General features: G+C 46.7%; 1 protein-coding gene across 1 annotated transcript in view; it reads right to left on the bottom strand.

The window, feature by feature from the left end:
* PAPPA (pregnancy-associated plasma protein A, pappalysin 1) overlaps positions 1–6,800 on the bottom strand; it is a gene marked incomplete at both ends in the record, with an annotated part of 111,586 nt that overhangs the window by 2,778 nt on the left and 102,008 nt on the right. The gene's annotated exons all lie outside the window — the stretch shown is intronic.

Below are 6,800 nucleotides of genomic sequence, written 5' to 3'. Positions count from 1 at the left end.
CCCTACACGTCCCAGTTACACCTCCCCACGAGGGCTAACCATCACTTTGCTCCCCTCCGTTTTTCAGAGGGTGAGGCTGCAATACAAGTACCTCCCGTGCCAGGGCTCCAGTGATGAGGAAGTTGACTCATTGAGGAAAAAAGGGAGCCCTATTGCCAAGCCATTCTCAGAAGCACATATTGCGAACCTTCGCCCGTTGCAAAACTCCCACAAAATCTGAAAACCTTTTTGCACCGAAGTTGGGAAAGTAAAATAATAGCAGACCTATTTCATTTAATACTTCTGTGAATCGATGTGCTACCCATTGATGTAGCCCTGAATTTAGCTTTGAATGGCTTCAGAGGGAAGGATGAGCCTCAGAAACCCTTTGCAATTTGCACAAAGGGAAATCTGGAGCAACGTCACCGCAGCCAGTGGCATCGCTTTTCATTTCCACTAATGTAAAGGAGAAAAAGAATCTGGTTTCTTGAGTTCATGTCAGGACACCAGATGAGCACGCCTGGGCTTAAAAGTCCTACAGAACTGAAACGCCACAGACAAAGGCATTAAGAAACATTTATTGTGATGTTCTTCTTTCTGTTTACAAGTCCCCTTGTGGTCTTCTTAAATGGCCAGGGAACATTTTTAGCCACCCCCTCCGGGCTCCAGATTATGCCTCGGTTAGCAGATCATCTGGGCAGCTCGCTCTGCCTGTAACTCTATATGAATGACTTCAGTGACAAACAATACAACCATTCACTTTTTGTAAAAAAACAACCACTGCCACCAAATGTTTCCAATTTAAATACTTCTGGTTCTCTAGCTACTGGTTCCAACTTGGTATCAGCTACTGTCAGCCATAAATCCCAATGAATTTCGAAGTCATGATCCTGAATTGAGTTCTGCAAATGCAGAATTAAGGAGAAATGAATACCTCCAAGTATCAAGTTTAGACAAAGAACCCATCACATCCATATTGCAGAATTGTGGGTTACAGAAGCTCTTACAAGGGTACTGCCATTTAACAGTGGTTAGTCATCACATGCTCCAGAAACTGTGCCTTCCCCGGGAAAGAAACAACACAGAGGATCTGCAGAGGAAATCACTTCTGCTTTAACTCATGTTGATTCCTGGCACAGGAGACATTATCCCATTTTCTTACAATCAAAACTGAGTGACTTCATAAAAACCGCCTATTTCAAACCATCCCTGGTCTATCCTAACTCCTCAAATGCTCCTGGGCATTGGTTCCCGAGTATGAGCTGGTCTAGACGACAGCTACACAAGGGACCCAAGGACCACCCTAATGATTTCCTGATACACACGTAATGAACAAGCGTCGGTGCCCGGGATATTCCCTGACAAGAGTTTATTTTGCCAGGTCCACCTCAGGATTCTCCTGTTCTTGCGCTGGTACTTCACGATTTCCTAAAGCAACATTTCCACACTGAGGTGAGTGCAAGGAGCAGTGGATTTCTTGCCTCCAACCCGCTGCCTGCAGCATGTGAAAAACACGGATCAGGGCAGGCTTTCAGTGATGTACAAAGCCCTGAACTGAATCGGCTTCGCACGTAGGCTGAACTTCTCAGCCAGTTCTTATTTATTCAAATCCATTCTGCCCATCCCTAATCTAAATGAGCTCAGTCATTAGCCTCTAAATCTTTATTTTCTGTGCCAATATTGGCCCCAATTCAGCAAGGCTCTTAAATAAGTGCCTAACTTCAAAAACACTGTTAAGTCCCACTGATAGATTTGACTACAGGGGGATGTAAGCAAATAGCAAAGGGCTTAGCTAAATTGGGGTCTTAGTGACACAATCCTAGAAACATTTGTATTTTAATGTGTTTATAGAGAATTATAACAATTAAGAGCAACTCTTCCTTCTTCACTTAGAAACGATCCAGGACTTCCTCTTTCGAAAAGCTTACAGCAGCCAAACTTTCTTTTCCTAACCCTGGGGTCAAGCACTTCTCCAAAAATCCAACATAATGCCCTAATTACTTGTTTGCTTCATGATAGCTCTGACATACAAATGCACAGGTGAGCATAAAAGCTCTTGGAATACACTTGTTACGAGAAGAGAGACACCGTTATCTATCGTACCTGGGGAAAACTGCCTTTTCCACAGCCCTGGCCAGGTCTGACGCACGCTTTGGTTTTGTTCTACACCACCATACATGCAACTCACACAGGTGTAACTTTCTGAAGGCTTTGCTAAAAGATTTATCCTTACAAAGGGTTTGTCTTCTCCTCTGTAGAGACTCCTTTAAAGGCAAGAGCAGGGTCTCTCTCTCTAATCCAAACCTACATGTGGCACTTTGAAACGCAAAGGCTGCTGGCCACATTCCTTGTGGAGGAAATAAAAAAAAAAAGTATGAATTGCAAAGGCAGCAATGAATGCATCTTCTTCAGTCCTCAGCTAAAACACACCGGTCTCCACACAAAACGTCAGAGAACATCCACCCCTGTCCTTGAGGCTGGATGGAGACTGGTGATCCAGTGCTGACTGGAAGAAGGATGAAGAGGCCCTTCCTTCTAGGTGTTTGCCTTCCAGTCTGGTCCACGAGAGTGACCAAAAGAGCAGTGTTACACACGGTCCCTTCAGCAATCTCCTGAGTACCTGGGCCTGACTCTGATGGCCATGACAGCAAAACCCTAACTTGAACTGAGGGTCAGGAATGCAGATAAACACAGAGATCTACAGAAAACACTTGATCTGACCCCAGGTAAATGGTGGGGGAAGGAGAGTCACCAAACCAGCACATCCCCACCACTATCCTCACCACTGGCAGGGCAACGTTCTCCTTGGGACTGGCTCTGCCTTCAGCCTGCCTGCACCCTGCTGGGTGAGGTATTTCTGCCCGGGCTGGGGGTGGGCACACTGAACTGATAAAGCCCTCAAAGCCCCTTCGCCCTGCCAGCCTGGGAGCAGGACCGTCTGCCGGGGCGTTAGCAGCCCTGCAGGTCTCCCTGCTAGAGTCTGTCCAGGCAAACAAAGAAAATGCATCGCCTTCCACTTTAATAAAAGCCAAATGATGCCATTTGCCAATTACCAAAATGGGGCGAAGGTTAAAAACCCATTGAATTATAACACATGTCACGGACCAAAGCTTCTATGATTAACAGTTCTGTGAGAAATTCATTAATTTCACCAGAAGCGAGCTGACAGAGATTGTGCTTAATGACAGAACACAGGGCAGGGGAAAGGCAGCTGAATCAGGAGAGAAAGCTGCATTAAATCACCAAAAAAAGGAGACAAGGAAACCCTTTTTTTTCCCTTTTATAAAAAGGGGGAAAAAAAATAACCGGAGTTAGAAAGGGCAGTTGCATTTGTTCTGCTACTGAAGATTTATCTTCATCATTTCTTGTTGGGGAAGCTGACAGCAGGAGAGAACAAGACAAAGAGAAGAGCTGGAGTGGGCTACATCTCCCTGGGGCTTATTTGGGGCAGTGAAGGGTGAAGCTGGGAGGATGGCCCTCCATGGAGGCCAGGGCGAGGGCTGGCGATGGCATCAGCCAGGAGCGGCTCTTGGTCTACAGCACGGCTCCCCCCCAGCTGTCCTACAGCCAGATGCACACGTTATGGAGGGAGGTAAACCCCGAATCTCCCCTGCAGCAGCAATTCCGCAGCCAGAACAGTAAGTTCATGCCAAGATTTAACCAAACAAAAGGAAAATCTTTTTGCTACACTAACTAGAAAGCACAAGGAGCTGCACAATGTGGGGAACACACACCAGAGAGCTGGGGGCAGCCAGGGCTTGCTCCAGGGGCAGGAAGGCTTATCTTCTTTACAATCATGGAGTTAATGGAGGATTAGAATGCTGGGAACCCCTGAAATCCACCATTCTGACAGTTGAACTGGGGTTTTCACACCTCCCACCTGCAGCTTCCAGGAGAGAAGCGAATGGCACCATGCGGGACAGAGGAAGGAACGGGTCTTGTGACCATGGCAGGGAAATGCCGTTGCAGCACTTCACAGAACTGCTTTGCCGGGGTGGGAGACCCTCAGCTGATGTTTCCTATGTGGTGAAAAGGACAAAATCCTGATTTCTGAGGAACCGCTGTCAAAGGCAGTCCCAATGCACTATGCTTTCTTGCTGCTCAAGGGACCACAGGGTGGGAAACTTAACCTCTGCTTCTGCACACCCGAGTTCACTGTCCACTCCATGAGGCTAACTAGAAAATAGTAGAAGTATAATAATCTGAGCTGCGAAGCACCAAAGAAGAACTAACCGGGCCATTCTCTCTGGTCTAGGGACGCGATGGGAAAATAAAGCATGTCGTTTTTGCAGCACATCTCCAGCAGTGAGGTAAACTCGTGCTGAACACAAAAAAGAGCCTGTGGTCAGCTGCAGCAGAAACACCAACAACTGGAAAAACACAACTGGAATGTACAGGGTCTTTTTTGTCCCTCAAATCCTCTATAAATCTCTTCAGAAGGGTAGAATGAATTTTCAAAAGAGCTAAGGATGACTGAGGACAACTACCTATAAAGTTCAATGGAACTTTTACATTTAAGCTCCTTTTTCTCTTCTAAAAAGGAGCACGTTTTATTTTTCAGTTATTAAGTTGTCACTAACCCATGGGAGTGATCCATTCACCCTCAAAATAAAAGCTGTGCTAACTTTTAAGGGCCAATATACTACTTTTCCCTCACTTATTTAAAATCTGCACCCTTGCCTAGGAGAGTCTGTATCTGGCTAAGCCTCTCCAACCAAAATAATTCTTCTTGAAGAGAGAGAAATAATATCTCTTGTAGGGAGAAGCCAAAAAGCAGACAAAAATATCCACGTTGACCTAAGAAAAACGAAAGTGGTAAAATTGATGCTTACAGATAGGAAGGAAAGTTCCAATAAATATTTAAAAATCATATTAGACAAATGCAAGCAGGGGGGAAAGGAGAGAAGGGAAGGATGGGCAGTGGGGGATTGGCACTCAAAAGGAAGCTGATAGGGAGACCGTGAGCACAGGAGGCAGAAAATGCACACCCAGCTTCTGACCTGGTTAAGAATAAATTTAAAAATCCCTCTTCCTATGTTCTTCCTGGATTGGGCAAAATAACAAAGGAAAGAGATGGGAGCGGCAGCAAAGGCGTCACCTGTTTCCTGGCTGGGCAAGCTAATGCGCACCTTTCTCTGTACCTGGGATGCCTGAGCTGCTGAGGACTTCCTGTTCAGAAGAACACACGGTACCCCAGACCGATCCCATCACAAGGCAAACCTGAGATTTTCCACCATAGCCCATAGTCATCGGTGGAAAAAATCCCACTGATTTCAACGCCCTTGGATCAGGGCTTTACTTCAGAGAGATTCGACTGATGTGGGAAATCGCATGATCAATCCAGGGCGGTAACCTGCAAGACCTAAAACGTTGCTTTGAACAGCACGGCTCTGACGGAAGGTTTCGAGAAAACAAAACAACGCCAACAGAAAAAAAACAAGAAGCAGAGGAAGTGGCAAAGGGCGGGTGATTCTTCTTCAAGGGATTTCTAACGGTTCGGGTGCTGCGGAGGCTCACGGCAGCTTTGCCGAAGGGGAATGCGTTTTTTATTAAGGAAATAACTTTCTAAACACAGAGCACTTCTAATTTTGTAAGTGAACAATGCTTCGATTCCTACTGAAAAGCTGAGCGGGAGGAGTGCGGTCCCACGTCCCAGCCCTCTCGAGCTCCCTGTTGCTTCTCACCAGCTCCTTCCAGTGGGTCTTTCTCGCTCTTTTGCTGTCCCACTTCTGCACTGGGATTTGGCCGAACTTCTTCAACTAGACTTCTCATCTGAAACTTGATCCTGCTGTCTTTGGGCCCCTGAATTTATACAACCTATTGCACAGAATGATCAGACTCCTAGAATCTAGGTCAGAACACACTGACTGGATTGATTTAGTTATAGATATACTCTTTTTTTTTTTTTTATTTTCCCTTCCCTCTCCCCACTCTCACCCTCCCGCCTTCCCTGGAATAAAAGCAGGTCCTAAAACCAAGCCAGAACATTATCAAAAAGCCTGACAGCTTGCTTAGGAGGCCGAGCAGAGGTTTGCTGGGATATGCAACTTGTTTTACTATTGCTGCCGCTGTGGTATGACGACTGCTCACAACTTTGAATTCACAAAGGGAAGAAAAAATTATTCTTTCAGGGGTTTTGCTAAATTCTCCCCTCTTCTTTTCAGTGCCTCGCTGAAAGGATCCATGAAGCTGCCGCACCAGAGGCCACGAAAGGTCACAATCTCTGTGGGATGCTGTAAAGCAGAGACTGAGAGGGGTTGGTGGTGATCTATTGATGTGTCTGTAATAACAACAAGAATAAAACGGTAGCCATAAACCTTTCATCCTGGGGGGTCCCACAGAGCTTTTCAGAATGCGGGTCAGATTCGGAGAGGTACTGAGGGCCCTTACCCAGCCATAAAAGCACCATGAAGGCTGGTGGCCAAGCACCCGCTGCACAGGGCTAAGCACCTTGCAGGACCCGGCCCCACTGGGGCACAAGCATCACTTTGTCTCCGTGCGACCGCTTCCGTGGGAGGTCCCTGTGGCACTTTAGCAGCACAAAGCAGCTGAGATTGAAGCGAGTGTGTGAGTGGTGAAAATGATGCCATACTGGGGAATGTATGGAGAGTTAACTGGCCCCAATTCCAAGCTTGGGATAAAGGAGGGAGGAGAAAGGAAGAGGAAATAATTCACTAACAGTATCCCATGCGGGTTAAATGTCCCATCCATCCTGATCAATGAGAACACTGCTGGTTTTTTACCAGCGACACAAAAGGGTCAGCAGGGTTCAGCCGCTGTGCCCCTCCTGCCTCCTCCTAACCCCCAGCGCAGACGGGCGG

Source organism: Buceros rhinoceros, unplaced genomic scaffold (assembly GCF_000710305.1).
Source record: "Buceros rhinoceros silvestris isolate BGI_N320 unplaced genomic scaffold, ASM71030v1 scaffold2119, whole genome shotgun sequence".
Classification (NCBI taxonomy): Eukaryota; Metazoa; Chordata; class Aves; order Bucerotiformes; family Bucerotidae; genus Buceros; species Buceros rhinoceros.
Note: the sequence above shows the minus strand (reverse complement) of the source record. Positions and strands in the feature narration are given on the sequence as shown.